This window comes from Ascaphus truei, chromosome 1 (assembly GCF_040206685.1).
Source record: "Ascaphus truei isolate aAscTru1 chromosome 1, aAscTru1.hap1, whole genome shotgun sequence".
In the NCBI taxonomy this organism is placed as follows: domain Eukaryota; kingdom Metazoa; phylum Chordata; class Amphibia; order Anura; family Ascaphidae; genus Ascaphus; species Ascaphus truei.
This window is the reverse complement of record NC_134483.1, coordinates 410,925,340-410,941,087: the sequence shown is the minus strand read 5'-3', so window position 1 is coordinate 410,941,087 and position 15,748 is coordinate 410,925,340. Positions and strand designations below refer to the sequence as shown.

At 44.9% G+C, this 15,748-nt stretch overlaps 1 long non-coding RNA gene across 1 annotated transcript in view; it reads right to left on the bottom strand.

Moving 5' to 3' along the window:
• The window catches only part of LOC142471352 (uncharacterized), a 35,373-nt gene extending 22,176 nt beyond the window's left edge, over positions 1-13,197 (bottom strand). The window contains exon 1 of the long non-coding RNA XR_012789419.1: positions 13,055-13,197. This is a non-coding gene — a long non-coding RNA (uncharacterized LOC142471352). The remainder of the gene's footprint in view (positions 1-13,054) is intronic.
• Positions 13,198-15,748: the final 2,551 nt, after the last annotated feature.

Genomic DNA, 15,748 nt, shown 5'->3' with positions numbered 1-15,748 from the left:
TCCCCCACATCCCTCTCATTATTTCTCCCCCCGTTCCTCTCATTTTCTCTCCTCCGTCCCTCTCATTTTCTCTCCCCCATGTTCCTCTCATTTTCTCACCCCCGTGCATCTCATTATCTCTCCCTCTCCCCCACATCCCTCTCATTATTTCTCCCCCCGTTCCTCTCATTTTCTCTCCTCCGTCCCTCTCATTTTCTCTCCCCCATGTTCCTCTCATTTTCTCTCCCCCCGTCCTTCTCATTTTCTCTCCCCCACCCCCGTTCATTTTCTCTCCCCCACCCCCAATTTATTTTTTCTCCCCTTCCACTATTGGACAGAAAGTACAAATACAGGACAGTCCGGTTCAATACCGGACACTAACAAACCTATATGCACACCCCTCTGGCAGAAAAGGGGTTAATATGGACTAATTATATTTACCAGAAGCTGTAAACTTATAGCAAAAAAACTATAAAAAAAAAAGCATTCATAGTCTGAATGTATTTAACCATCAACCATATCATGGGTCAAGGACCACAATCTGGAATAGATTTGAAATGATTCTGTGGGACACAGCTGGAAAATATGAGTATAAAGGAAAGCATGCGTGGGGCACAAGTTAGCAGCATTCATTTAGCCACAAATCTAATTATTGTGAAGAATAGAATGCAGACTTGAAATTTGGTTTATCACATTGGCTTCTGGGTCTGTACCTCTCGTTAAACTGCACTAGACACACTGTCTGGTGTTATATTTCGGTTTCTTTGTTAGTACTGTAGTTATAGAGGTATATTTGATTTCTTTAAACAATTGCAAAAATTGAGGGGAGAGAGATTTTTATTTTTATTCTGCGCTTGGTTACAATAAGTAACCCTTCACCCATTACTGTAAGTCAAGCTAAATTGTTCCATACAGACACTACTTGTTGATACTGATGTGTACTGCTTTGTCTCATGGATTACAAAAAGCTGGACTCTGTTTCATGTTATTTTAAAAGATTTTCACACACTTTCACATTCTAAAGATTTGGTTACATAGTATAATCAGAGAATTAATCACTTTGCGATGTCATATTTTTCGAAACCTATATGTCAGGCTAAGCCCTGTGGCTTCTTTCCTTTGTTTTCCTTTAATGAAATTCAGAGGAAGCTGACTGTTAAATCTTTTTATTTGGATTTTTTAATAAAATATCACATACTATTATGAATGAACCCTTTGGGTGCCCCAGGGCGTAGTGATTAGGGTTGCCAGGTGGCTTCTCCAAGCAATGGGGAAAGGTGCAACGTGCTCAAGACACACGCGCACACACACACACACACACCTCTCACCTCTCTTCCCTGCATGCTATTTCAACCTCTCCTTGGCCCCACTCCCAGGCTCCTGACACCTCCTCTTGATTGGCTGCAGCACGGTAATGCAGCCAATCAGTATGGAGGAAGCTGGTGAACCCCCTAGCAACAGCCCTGCTCGGGCAAATCCCACAGTCCCCCAAGCCAGTCAGGTCACTCTGTCCAGAGGCATAATACCGGACACATACATGTCCAGTATTACCTATAAATTTATACTGAAACAGTGTCCAAATACAGGACAGTCCGGTTCAATACTCGACATCTGGCAACCCTAGTAGTGACTACAGCCTGCCCAGGGAAGGTGGTTATTTTAGCTTAGATGGTGTGTTGCCATGGAGCGCAGGACGCCATCTAACCAGTTAGGAAACGGAAGAAGAGGATCTCTCTTCTCTCAAAATGGCCATTCGGTCACATGAACATACTGTGCCGGAGGGGCAGCGGCACTCAGACTGCCCGACGACCCCTCCACCGCTCAAAGGTTTAATTACTAATAATCTATGAAAGAGGCCGTTTCTGCTGCATGTTTATTTTGTAGCATTTTTTTCCCCAATACTGCACTGTAGGATTTTTGTTTCCACCTCTAGTTCCTTCCCCGCTCAGTGATTTTTTTCTGAACTGCATTTTATACCAACAAAATGGCCTAAAACGTTCATTGATATGGCTTCTAAGTCCCCCTCACTTAGCGATGTTAGCTGACATTTATTATTTATAAGATCCTTCGTAGTGTGCATGGAAAAGCACTCTGTGCTGCCATTTGAAATGGAGAAAGTGAGAATAAATAGTAAGTGTTGCCTTGTAAACACTCTACTGGAGGCTCAGGGCCTTTTTAAATGAAAAACTGAAACACAGCTAGAAACATACAGTAGGTCATATTGGGAGAAATTGCACCTTTAATGCACCCCCAGAAATCTATATGAGTTTAACTCGTGCAATGTTAGTATCCTTAGCATGTCCTCAGCGGCGGATTTCCATATTTGCCGCCCCTATGTACTTGCCTGTGTCTGCCGCCTCCTTTCTGCTGCCTTTCCTGCTCCTTTGAATCCTGGCTTCAAATTACATCGTACGGTGGCGCGTTGCCATGGAAACGCGATGTCATGATGTAATTTGATGATGTGACGTTCCATTGCCATGGCAACGAGACGCCATGTGACGTCACGTGGGGCGTCTGCAGCGTCATTACACGCTGGGATTCCAAAGGAGCAGGAGGGCAGCAGAAAGGAGGAGGCAGACACAGGCAAGTATCTTCCCATTCGGTCCGAGAGGCCCAACAGCGTGGCAAAATTATATGGGGTGGAAATTTTTGCCACCCCAAAATTTGTCGGGCCTAACGGGAAATCTGACACTGCATGTTCTGCTACCTTCTGAAAGTGTTAACCCGTTTAGTTATGGTTGCTAGGTGTCCAGTATTGAACTGGAAAGTCCTGTATTTGGACACTCTGTCCAGTAAAACATTAGCGGTAATACTGGACGTGTATGTGTATTATGTTCATGGACAAAGTGAGGCAGCTGGGTAGCATCCTCCATCCTGATTTGCTGCTGCTGGGGAATGCAGCAAATCAGAAGGTGTCAGGAGCATGGGAGTTGGGCCAAGGAGAGGAGGAAACAGCATGGAGAGGAGAGAGGTGAGAAGGGCATGTGTGTGTTTCTCAAGCACGTCACACCTTTCATTATTGTGTCCAGTATTTTTTAAGAAGTCATCTGGCAACCCTACTGTCAGTGCTGGAGGGTACTGCCAACTGCTTGGCCACAGACTCTCCAGAACTATCGATCACGTGATCACTTCCTGGTTCCGGTAACCGGAACAGAAGGGGAGGGATCGCGCCTTCACTTTAGTTCACAGTCATCGCTCCAGTAGTAAAAAAAAAAAATGAATGTCGGTTACTTTAACATCTCTTCTTTCCTTTCCAATGCCATTTTTAGTTTCAAACTCTGTTGCTCTGTTCAGGAGAGATAAGCGTTTGGAATATGAATTTGCCGGGAGGTTAAAATGGAGTTCTTCCCAGAGCCCAGTCAAGTCTAAAGGTTATCATGATTCTTACCACTAAATTATTTTGTTAAAGAACAGGACAATTCAGGGTCAAGATACTAACATTATATGAGTTAAACTCGTATAGGCTTCTGGTGGGGATTACGGCTTTTAAAATCCCCAATTTTCTTATTCCCTGCTCAGGGGTGCGCAAACTCAGTCCTCAAGGGCCACCAACATGTCAGCATTTAAGGGTATTCCTGCTTCCGCACAGGTCATTAAATCAGTGACTCAGTCATTTTGATTGAGTCACCTGTGCTGAAGCAGGGACATCCTTACATCCTGTCAGTGGATTTGGAGGACAGCTTTATCACCACTGCTCTGGCTTCCAAGGTTACCATGTAAGTGTAGCCCTCTTTCCCCGTGCCTAAGGGTAGTACGTGTGCTAAGTACCTGTTTAGTGTACAGGAAGCCTAACCAAGTGGACTTAACCTTTATTAGTGAGCCTGGTTAACCCCTTCACCGTCACACCTCCCCCCTTAAGATGCAGGCTTTTTTACGACTGCCTCGTCCAGCGGTTTACCTAGCCTGACACGTCTTGAGGCTGGTGGCTCACTGGGACTATCCTGGCACTGCCTTTCTTATGCTGGATCGAAAAATCAAATTCTTGAAGGGCTAGCCTCCAGCGAAGGAGCTTGCCATTTTCCCCAGCCACCCTTTGTAGCCAACACAAAGGGTTGTGATCAGTGATCACTGTGAAAGACGGATGGGTGCACTGGCCAGTGCTGCCTTGAGTGCCTGAAACACTGTGTCACATGCAGGAGACCAGGCTACCAGAACTGGGAGTCGCTTATGTGTCAGATCTGTCAAGGGTTTAGCCACAGCGCTGTACTGTGGGACAAACGTCCTATAGTACGGTGCCTAAAAAAGCCATAGGGGGATATGCACTAAGCAGTGATAAGTCGTAGGAGCGCAAAGTGCTCTTAGAACGTGAAGTTCCGCCGAGCGCTATTCACTAAGTCGCGCAAAGAGGCACTTTGCGCTCTAAAACTGACTTTTTCTTGAAATTTTTTCAAAGTCCAACTTTGCTCGTACGATGAGCTGTTTGCGCTGAATCCTGCCCTTCTGCGGGATTCACTAAGCAACGCAAACTGATCATACGTGAAAGTTGCGCTGAATAAATCTCACCAGCTAAAGGCTGGTGATAAAAAAAGCAGGACTTAGAAAAAATTCTTTGTTTACATTTTTGCATGCGCAAAACCATTAACCCAGGCTGGCTAGTGTCCCCGGCTAACCACGCAGGGGCCCGGGGGTCCCTGCGGGAGTCCGGGGATCCCTGCGGCCGTCTCGGGGTCCCCAAGGGAGTCCCGGGGTACCCGCGGGCCTGCGGTACCAATGTTGCACCTCCAAAAATAATAAACAATATTTATAACTAAATACACCCCCCTAACACATAATATACAGTAATGGGCAAAATGACTATTATCCACATATGGATAATAATGCATTTGCCCTTTTTAAATACATATAAATTACAATAAATACAGTAAAAACATATTACACTTACCTTTTACAGGCACCCACGATGAAGGCCAACTTCATCCTCATCTTCATCCTGCCCATGCCCCTCCAGTGCTGCAAAACATGCACAACAATCACAATAGCCAATGTAATGTCCCCTAACCCCTTAATCACCATAGCGGTTATTAACCGCTACAGTCATTAAGGGGTTAACCCACCCTCACCCACCACTAGGGAGGCCTACATACCCTCCCCCACTAACCCCCACCCCGTGAGGCCTAACCACCCTCACCCACTACCCAGCCGGGAGGCCTACCCACATACCCTTGGGGCCAATACCCCCTCCCCCCACCCCCAGTACCCACAATAAAAACAAACACAGCCCCACAATAAACATCATTATATTTATTAAATACATAACCCACCCCCTGTGCCTCCCCATAAATACATGATTTATTCTTTTACATAAAGGGTTCATACCACAGGCCCACGTGAGTCCCCGGTGGGCCTGACGGGTCACCTCACAGACCTACAGGTTACCAGCCACTTGTTTCATACAAGGTCTGTAGGCCTGTTGGTGGGTCCCGCCAGGCGCCATGGCCCACCAGGTGGTCTCCGTGGGTCACCGTGGGCCACAATTGGGTCCCCATGGTAGGCCCGCGGATGTCTGGGGACCCCGGGTCAGACCCACAGGTGTCTGATGGGCCTCGGGTGGTTCCCACGGGGTCTGGCAACCCACGGGGGGTCCCTGCGGGTCCGCGGTGCCCCCACAGATGTGGGCCACCGGTTCTTCCCTGCAGGTGTCCCCCGTAGACCACGCAGCATGGAACCCATGAGAAGCCCGAGGATACCTCAGGTGGTCTCCAGAGGTCTCTCGCAGACCAAAGGAACAAACCCTGTATGTAAAAAAAATCAACCGGACCTATACATTCAATACATACATGCACCTCCCCCCCTCCCCCCAACACATACAGTACAATAATGTGCAAAATAACTATTATGCAGATATGGATAATATATTATTTGCCCATTATGAAACACATAAAACATGCATAAATCAAAACATGAATTCTTAATCTTAAAATCACCACATTGCATGTTACAATAAATCCAGCATTGATTGTAAATATAAACCAACAAACCAGCAGCTACACAAATGTATATGAAATGTCACACAATTGCATTGAGTGTGTACATGATGCAATTAATCTGTGCATCATGTAACACTATGCAAAATATATGTAACAATAAAATACAATATGAACAATGTCCCCTAACCACCAATGCCATCATGAAAATCAAATAGAAACTAAGCAACATCAATAAAATTACCATCAATCAATTAATCCATTTCCTAAAACAATTACAATACAAATCAATTATACAATTTCCTATTCAATTCCTAAAGCCAAACCATTGCCAAAAGAATTCTAATTGAAAGTAACCACCATCATTCTAATCTAAGTACCAGAAATAAGCCATTACAAATAACCTGTAACTAAATACAAATTTCATTATTCACAACAATGACAAAATAAAGCTGATAAATACATTAGCCATACATGAAAAGAACATAAACGTCAGCAAAACAATCAATTATTATCCCTGCATGTCTATCCATATAGATAGATATACATAAAATACAGGGGCAATAATAGAGCATAAAATACAATGCATTTACATACAAAAATCACATACAATACACCCATTCAGTGTCCGTGAATGTATGTATATACATAGATACATTCACGGGCATTAAATGGGACTGAAAAAATAAAAGACATGAATCAAAAATCCAAAAAACCTGTAAAAGTAAAAATAATAAACTTTTCTTTTGTTTACTCACCATTAGATGCCCACTCACCGAAATCCAAGCGACCCGGAAGCACTGGAACCAATCCACAGGTAACCATAAAAGAGGATATATAAACTAAAATAAGTGCGCAACCCAAAATCCACCTTAAACAAAATTCATATAGTTGTGATAAAGTGCAATTGATATTAATTGTGTATATGGGTAATACTAATATTTAAAAGTATACCAAACCAAGTATTGATGCGTATGCTGCTAAACTCTAGGAGTGGCTCGGCACTCCAAACACTAAGAGAAAAAACACAAAGAACAGCGCAAACACGCAATAGTGAAGTAAATAATGACAAATTAGATTGGTGTAAAATTGGTGAGTATTAGGCGTACATTTAGGCAAATAAAACAAAGCATGTCTGTGCAAACATCAGCACAATGTTACCACAGGAGCCCTTCTGGATGGTGTCTCCCTCTGGTTCAGCAGCTGTCTCTGTAGAGTCTTTAGTTGTGTCTCTCACCCTAGTGGAAGGCAGCTGCAGCCCTTGAGCTGTTGTTGAATCCTCCTCTGCTTATCAGGCTGGGCTCACAGGTACACACTGCGCTGCAATCCCCTACAGCGCAGTGTGTACCTGTGAGCCCAGCCTGATAAGCAGAGGAGGATTCAACAACAGCTCAAGGGCTGCAGCTGCCTTCCACGAGGGTGAGAGACACAACTAAAGACTCTACAGAGACAGCTGCTGAACCAGAGGGCGACACCATCCAGAGGGGCTCCTGTGGTAACATTGTGCTGATGTTTGCACAGACATGCTTTGTTTTATTTGCCTAAATGTACGCCTAATACTCACCAATTTTACACCAATCTAATTTGTCATTATTTACTTCACTATTGCGTGTTTGCGCTGTTCTTTGTGTTTTTAACCATAAAAGAGGACCTGGGCATGTATCTGGGCACCTCTCCCTATACTAGGGACCCCTCTTTATACTAGAGACACTGTGAATTATTGCAGGTATACATTAACCCCTTCATGCCGATTACCTTGTCTGGAAGAAGCTGCAGCAGGAATCCTGGTGGTGAATCGTAAGAACGTTTTCAGAGTCAGAGTTTGCCATGAGCAATGTGCTTGGCTGTATCTGAGAATGTCACTCGATTCCTGGATCCAACTTTTGGGGTATCCCAGAACTCCGGAACCCCGATACATAGACACATTCTATAAATACTTTCTCCGGCAAACCCACCCTGAAACTTACAGCCTAAAAATGCCCCTGTCCCAGCACCCCAGGAAAGGCAAAACACAAATAAATCTTTATTGTCGCATAATTTGCACACAGTCACAGTAATGCATTTCAGACATCTGGGTCCAAGAGCTGACACTCTAGGACCTCAACACACAGATCAGGGGTAACCAAGTGGGCTTAACCTTTATTAGTGAGCTTGGTTAACCCCTTCACCATCACAAATACCCACACCATAACGCCATCCCGTTGAAACCCCCAAAGTACGGAGGTGATTGGGCACTTAACCACCCTGGTGTCCACGGAGTCAGGCCCACCCAAATAGGGTGTGTGGAGTTGCGCTACCCACTGTGTGTGGTTGTTGGTGCACTTAAAAAACCTTCCTGGTCTCAGGCCAGACCAGGCCGACTTGGCTGATGGATCCGCTGAACCGCAACGTGGTCCCACGCGGTCTGCTGGATCCTCTCACGTGCTTGTCTACAGGTGTCCACCTCTGGAAAGAGCTCCCGCTTGAGTGTGTCCCTTTTAAGTGTCTATTAGGATGCCTGTGGTCTGGTCCCAGACTGTAGGTCGAGCAAACCGCGTGGCGTTCGTCACCAGTGTGCTAATGCTAACTAGCTGAATGCTACTGGGAAGAGTCCCTATCTATGGGCTTTCCCTGCAGCACCCACAAGCTGAGGTGAGTGGGGCCTAGCTGGGACCTGGGGGTGGGGGGATCTGGCCTAGTTTGGGAGCCACCTGCACCTAGACACTAGCTTACCCCTTTCTGTCCCCGCTCCGACTGGTGTGGTCCTTTCAGCGTGCCAAAGTATCTCTTTCCACTCGCCAGGGATACCGCAGCCCTATTGGCTGAGCTTCCCCATGTGTTGTGGAGTCCCTGGGGCTGCTGGGACTTGTATTCCCATTCGGAGCCGATTCCTTAATGGCCGCCGCAACTCTATTCCACTGCGCAAGCCTTGCACTGCGCATGCATGAGTACCAGAATGGCCACGCCCTGCATTGGTGATCCGCCGCAGAGCTCTTGAGATCCCTTAGACCACAGCCGTTCCCCCACTGCGCTCCCTGCCTCTTGCCGGGTCCGCCTGCCGTTCCAGCGGCACCCAGACAACTCTGCAGCCGTCCCCTACCCCACGGACCAGGAGGTAAGGGAACCTGGCTACATAAGTTTTAAACGTTAGACTGCACTGGGGGGAGCACCATTTCAAGAGATCTCATAAAAATAAAATGCTTAGAAGGACACATTGTCATTGCTTGTCACTACTTTTCCTACTACCACAATTCCCCTATCCTGAATGTATATTCTGTGATGGAGCCAAAGAGACAATCTATAGAGCCTATCCTTGGTGCCCACTTGAATTAGTGTCAGTGTGCTAACAACCCCAGCATGGACTAGGTGCAGAGATTCCACAAGAGCCTGCAGTTTAGCTGTGACACCGTCGCTAAATGGCAACACAAGGCAACCTCCTGATTTATCTTCTTTCTGTAATTCTCCTGACTGCACCTTTATGTATGTATGTATGTATATATTTTTACATAGTCCCAGGGTAAGTAGGCAGCTTTCTGTCAGATTTACAACAGAAAGTGCAGACATATTGTAGATGTGATCCGCTCCACAGATTCAGTCACTAAGGCTGGTGGATAGGAAATTCATACCAGACTTTACATTGGTGCTGGTTTTCACTAACCTGCTCACCTAATTACTGGAACAGGTATTTAGAGCAGAGAGGGTTGCTTTTTCACTCTCTCTCTCTCTCTTAGAGCCTGGAAGCTGGGAGGAAGACTGCTGCTCCCCAGTATCCAGTTCGGGCTAGACGCCCCCTCCACCCTCCACCCTCCACGTGTTGCAGCATCTGAGGATCTAATGGGACGCTGTCCTCATCTCACAGTTAAGGACTTCATGTTATTATACCTGTGTGTTATTTCAAGTTGTTAACTGGCATTGCCAGCAAATATTGCAGATAGGAATAAGCATGTGAGTTACACTCCTGACAGGAGTAGATGTTTCCTTCTATGATTTATTTTGTTCTTAAAGTGACCATGTTTAAAATGTCACTAATGGAGAAGTAACCGCTGAAAGTTGAGGGCTAAGTGCCCCTTGTGTGTATACACATGTTTGTCCCCCTTTTCTACAAATTAAACCCTAGAAGACTGTGTCACGAAGAGCCTGGGCAAACGGCAGCGCTACATAAGGGGAGCCTTTTGCCACAATATTTATGTAACTCATGGTAAGATGTATGTAGCTGACACACATACTGTACACTGCCTGCAGTAGTAAACTTCAACTCCCAGCATACTCTGCGGAAACAGTGATCCACTTCCGGTGCAAGAGGACGTGACTTGTGATGGACAGGGTCTCAGTCAATGATATTGGACACTGGAGAGGTGGAACTGAGGAGAACTGGAAGACTCCCAGGCAGAGCACACAGGGTTAGATCTGCACGAGTCTGAGAGATCTCAGGACTGACTGTTGGTAACCTGGTACCAGCCTGCGTTCCGCCCGCAGGAGTAACGCACACCGGCAGAGGGGATCCTCAAGAGAAGCCATATAAAGGGGTGCCGAAGCGTTATGCAACACAAATACATAGTTAAGAGTTAATGGTGTGCCAGCACCATCACACATGCCCTGATACCTAGTATTGAGTGGCCTCAGCAACAGACACTTTCGCACTGTTTAGTGGGGAGTGTTCTGTTACTATGTTATGTGGATGTATGCGATTGCTACATACTTTATAAATACTGGTATACTATAAATATTACTGTAGTCTGCTTCCTTTTGTCTGCTTCCTTTTGTCTGCCCTAAAGCCACGTGTAGAACATCACATAGAGTAGGACTCAGGCCCCCACATCAGCAGTAGGTGTTAGTCTGAGGCAAATAAGAGAGGGTTACATTGGTGATGTTGCTGAGATTTTTGTAATTGGTAATTACCTCCCCCTGTATATATGTATCAATGATCAGACAAGGGCATGGTTAAAGTGTACCCAGTAGTCAATTTTGGCCGGGAAAGGCCTAGAATCCACTAGAACATTTGCTCCGTAGCACCCCCTGTCGAGTGTTACCGACATTTCCTCACCATGAATGTGGCCATTTTAAGTGAATGCTGTGCGTGGGATGACCTGGATTGTAAAAAGCATACATCCTAACAGTCCCAGATATTGGTACTAGAAGTGGCCCCTCCGTGGGGAGAGGCACAAATAAAGGTGGAAATGTTATGTTATAGAATTAAGACGTGTGTGTGATGAAGACATTCAAGGGATCATGGTAAATACATATGAGATCAACAAACGGAGCTACACAAATGGTTCATTAATAGATGCATGTTTTAAGACGGGCCTTAGTCCCATAATTCCCCTTTCTCTTCTTGCTACCTCCTCCTACTTTCCAGTCTGCTCTGTGGTGGGGCTGCTGCTACTATGTTTTCAGACACATTTCTATTGGCCAGTCTCTATATTCGGGAGTAAATTGTATGAATGTAAAAGACTACAGTTGCCTAAAAAGGGGTCAGCTTTCATTAGCCAATAAAAGAAGATACTTCAGTGATTTGGTGAAGGGAAAAGGGATTGAAAAGATAAAACCTGTATTTGATATGTGGGAAAATAACAGTGTCAATGCAGGCATTTCATGCTGCTGCTAAAGAAGGCTACATGCTTTCAGATTATTCTCCCATGCCTCAAACTATCCGAGCAGCCCTAGCCTAGTTTCTGGTCCCAATTACCATTCATTCACACCTCCCCTACCCTGGCACTCTGTTTCCTTAGTATTGGAATTAATATATGCAGCCCTACATATACCATGGTGAGTATGAGAAGGACCAAAGCTATACAAATCGAAATCTATTTACAAAAACTATTACCTTTATCTTGTATTTGCACACACATCTCAATGGTAAGTAGGTAGGAATAGTTTCAATTTCATTTATAAGGATGTACCACAGAGACAAAAGCACTAAAGACTGCATCAACGTCTCTCCTACAGGTTCCTGGTTCTGGGTATAGACATGTAAATTAGCACATTGAATTGTGTTATTTTTGTTTGCTTCAACATTTCCCAGAAACTTCAGCTGTTGGTTTAAATATCTTGTCCAGCCAGGAAACTATTTTAATATACTCCGTTTATCAATTTAAAAAAGGGGGTGAAGGCATTTTTAACACTAAAATACACCAAATATTTTATGCAGGCAATAAGATATGCAGCACACACATAAATTATATAGTGTATATACTGTATTATATATATAATATAACATAATAAATAATATATTATATAGTATAATATAATATTATATAGTATAATATATATATATATATATACGCTCTTACGACGCTTTGCAATGTTGTTTATGTGAATGTGTATATATACACACATACACAACGTTGCAAAGCGTCTTAAGAGCGTTGGATAAGCCATTTTGGCGTTGTAAAAATGAATATAATTATGCATTGCATAGCGTTGGATAAGCCATTCGTTGTAAAGCGAAGCGTTGTAAAACGAGGACTGCCTGTATAAGCCAAATGGACAGACACACAAGCTAAAAAAACTCTGACGCGTTTCCCGCCGTGGAGGCGCTTTATCACGGGTGTTGGGGTATATAAGTCACTCACTGTCTACTCGCCACCTAGTACCAAACGTGTGCTGCTTGGGCCAATATTTACTCACCCGGGGATTAAATCCACTCGCCCGGGGCGAGCAAATGTATAGGTTTGTCGAACACTGTATATATATATATATATATATATATATATATATATATATATATATATATATATATATATATATATATATATATATATATATATATATATGTATATATATATATATATATATATATACACACATATATATATATATACACATATATATATACACATATATATATGTGTATATATATATATATATATATATATATATATATATATATATATACACACATATATATATATATATATATATCAAAAAAAACAACACAAAGGGAGCCCAGAGCTACTTCCAATATGACAAAAATACACAGTTAAATACACTGTGTATTTTTGTCATATTGGAAGTAGCTCTGGGCTCCCTTTGTGTTTTTGTTTTTGTAGTATACAGTGCCACGCTCAGTAGCACTCCTTTTGAAACACATATATATATATATATATATATATATATATATATATATATATATATATATATTGTGGTAATTTGTGGGATTTATATGAGCTTACTTGGTATCTGTGTTTATTAACTTTGTCCAGCTGGTCTCAGCTGTTTTGGAGGTTAGTGGCCCCTCCTCCCCAGGTTTTAAGCTCGCCCCTCCCCACTTTCCATATGTACAGGTCTTTTCATGCAGCTGTTTGTGACAGATCCAATGCAGATCTTCTTTCTGTAATTCTACAGGTAAATACGAATTTTAATCAGTTAGTGTTAGGACCTGCAATATTATGGTCATGCCCTGAAGTGGCTCGCAGGCTTACAATGCTTTTGCCAAAGGGTTAAACTAAATTACCCTTTTTTGAAGAGCTATACATGTGTATTTCACTGTGTGTTTTTGTCATATTGGAAGTAGCTCTGGGCCTCCTTTGTGTTTTGTTTTTTGTAGTATACAGTGCCACACTCAGTAGCACTCCTTTTGAGACTTATATACATATATATATTGTGGTAATTTGGGGGGTTTATATGAGGTTACTGGGTATCAGTGTGTTTATATATATTGTGATATCATCACTGTCCTCTAGGGGCTGAATAGGGCAGCTATAGGACTTTTTCAGCAAACAGAGTTAATCTTTTCTGGAATAGCTGTTCACCTGCTGGCTAATTAATCAGGATGGACTCCCTCAGTGAATAAGGAAGTGTTTAAGGCAAACACAGAGTGATGCCATGCAGAGAAATAGACTGTTTTCTCCAGAGAAGGGGGGGAGATAGGAGTGCTCCCCAGCACTCTCAAATTTATTTCACCCATCCTCTTGCGGAGGTCTTCTGCTATCTCTTCTTGGGATAGTTGACCTTCCTTCCACCAGTGATCCACACGGGAAGTGGCCACAGTCATTACCGGGGACAAAGGTCGAGGGGACCGGGGCCTGTATCTGGTGTCACAGTCAGATCCTCGGTAACTATATTCAGGACTCTGGGAATGGTCGGAACGGGGTGATGGGGCAGAACGGGGCAAGTCCAGCACTTCAGAGTCTCATTCCATGGGTTATTTAGAGTTTTGCACCCCAACTTGGGCGGCAACTGGAGAGGTCGTCCATATTATGGCCAGCAACTGTCCATGCCTGGGAGCAGAAACAACTGCAGCCAAAGGTTTAGCAAGGCCTCCCATGCCCCGGATAGCAGAGGGGCTACTTTGCTTGTCCTGCCCCTGCTTCCACACCCTGCACTGTTGCAAAAAAATATTCTCCTTAGAGGTACTCACCAATCCAAAAGAGAAGCAGTACCGGCCGGTACCGCTAGCGGAGATCCCTCCACAGTGATCACCTCGTCTTGGCGCTCGGTGTAGGCAGCAGCCACATAGACCTTGGCTTGATCTCGGCAGATGGCTTTACACTGCAACCAAAGCTGGGACATTCCTCCTGGGACATCGGTCCAGTGATGATCGACATCCTGGATCGACACCCACTGGTAGAAGTTGGGACTTGAGATGGACGAAGGAGTCATTACCTCGGGAGTGTTGGATGCCTCGTCTGACACCTCATCGATGGGCGCACCCTCGCTGTCTTGCCGGAAGCTTGCAGATCCAGCGGTGGATGGTTCCTCCTGTGGGGTGCGGGTCACCAAGGGTATGGCGGGCATTGTTCGGCAGTACCTGTCCAGGCACCAGCTTGCTTGCTCTGATGCGCGGATCGTAGCAGGGAATAACTGATAGCAGAAAGGGACCCACGCTATCGCACACCGGCCGGTGTGAACTCAGGTACGTCCGCTGGTAATATCTCTTCCGCAGGGCTGGAAAAATTGTTGAGGTCAGTTCCCAGGGCTCCCAGCGAGCCTGCTCTAGAGGTCCATACTTTGGGAACTGCGACTCCCATACCGGATTTCGGAACTGACCAGGTGCTGAAGCCTTATCCAGAAATCGGGCTGGTGGCTCTCGAACGGCTGTCCAGCCATCTCTATAATTCTTTGGAGAAACCCTTGGATATCGGAAAGTTCCCCAGTGTTCAGTAGGTCCTTAGAAGTCTCTGCTCCAGGGCCCTGGAGGCGGAGGTACCATGCGTGGCTTTCAGAGCACCGGGAAGCGGATCCCAGTGCAAGTCCCACCTGCACCAAGCCCAGAGATTTGCAACAGAGGCTTGCACATTTGCACAAGCGGTCATGCGGTCTACCGTTTTCAGCGGGAACTGCCATTTACATTGATAAAGCACATAATACAGCTCCCTTTTTGGGGACCGTGTTAGCATGGCTGCAGCTCTTCAATGGAGGTTTGGGCCACCTGCGGATCAGGAGCGCCCCCACATCTCTTCTTGGTTATAATAGCACGTCCAGACCGCAATCTTCTCGATGAAGCCTCGAGACAAAACCCCCGCACCTCTTCTTGGTTATAATAGTACGTCCGGGCCATAGTCTTCTCGATGAAGCCTCGAGACACTACCCCCGCACCTCTTCTTGTATTGTATTGTATGTCTTTATTTATATAGCGCTAAAAGTGTACTCAGCGCTTCACAAAGAATACAGTACTAGGAATTAAAATGATACAATAAGTGCAGCAAAATCAGACAATAGGAAAGGAAATCCCTGCCCCGAAGAGCTTACAATCTAAGAGGTATGCTGGGTAATAGCACGGTGCGGACCACAGCTTCCCTTCGGTGAAGCCTAGGGGATACCACTCCGCACCTCTTCGTAGTAATGGTACAGTTCTTACACACTACACGTGCATGTACTTGGAGAGGAGGGGTCCATGGGGTAGCTCCATTTTGGCTGGGGAGCCC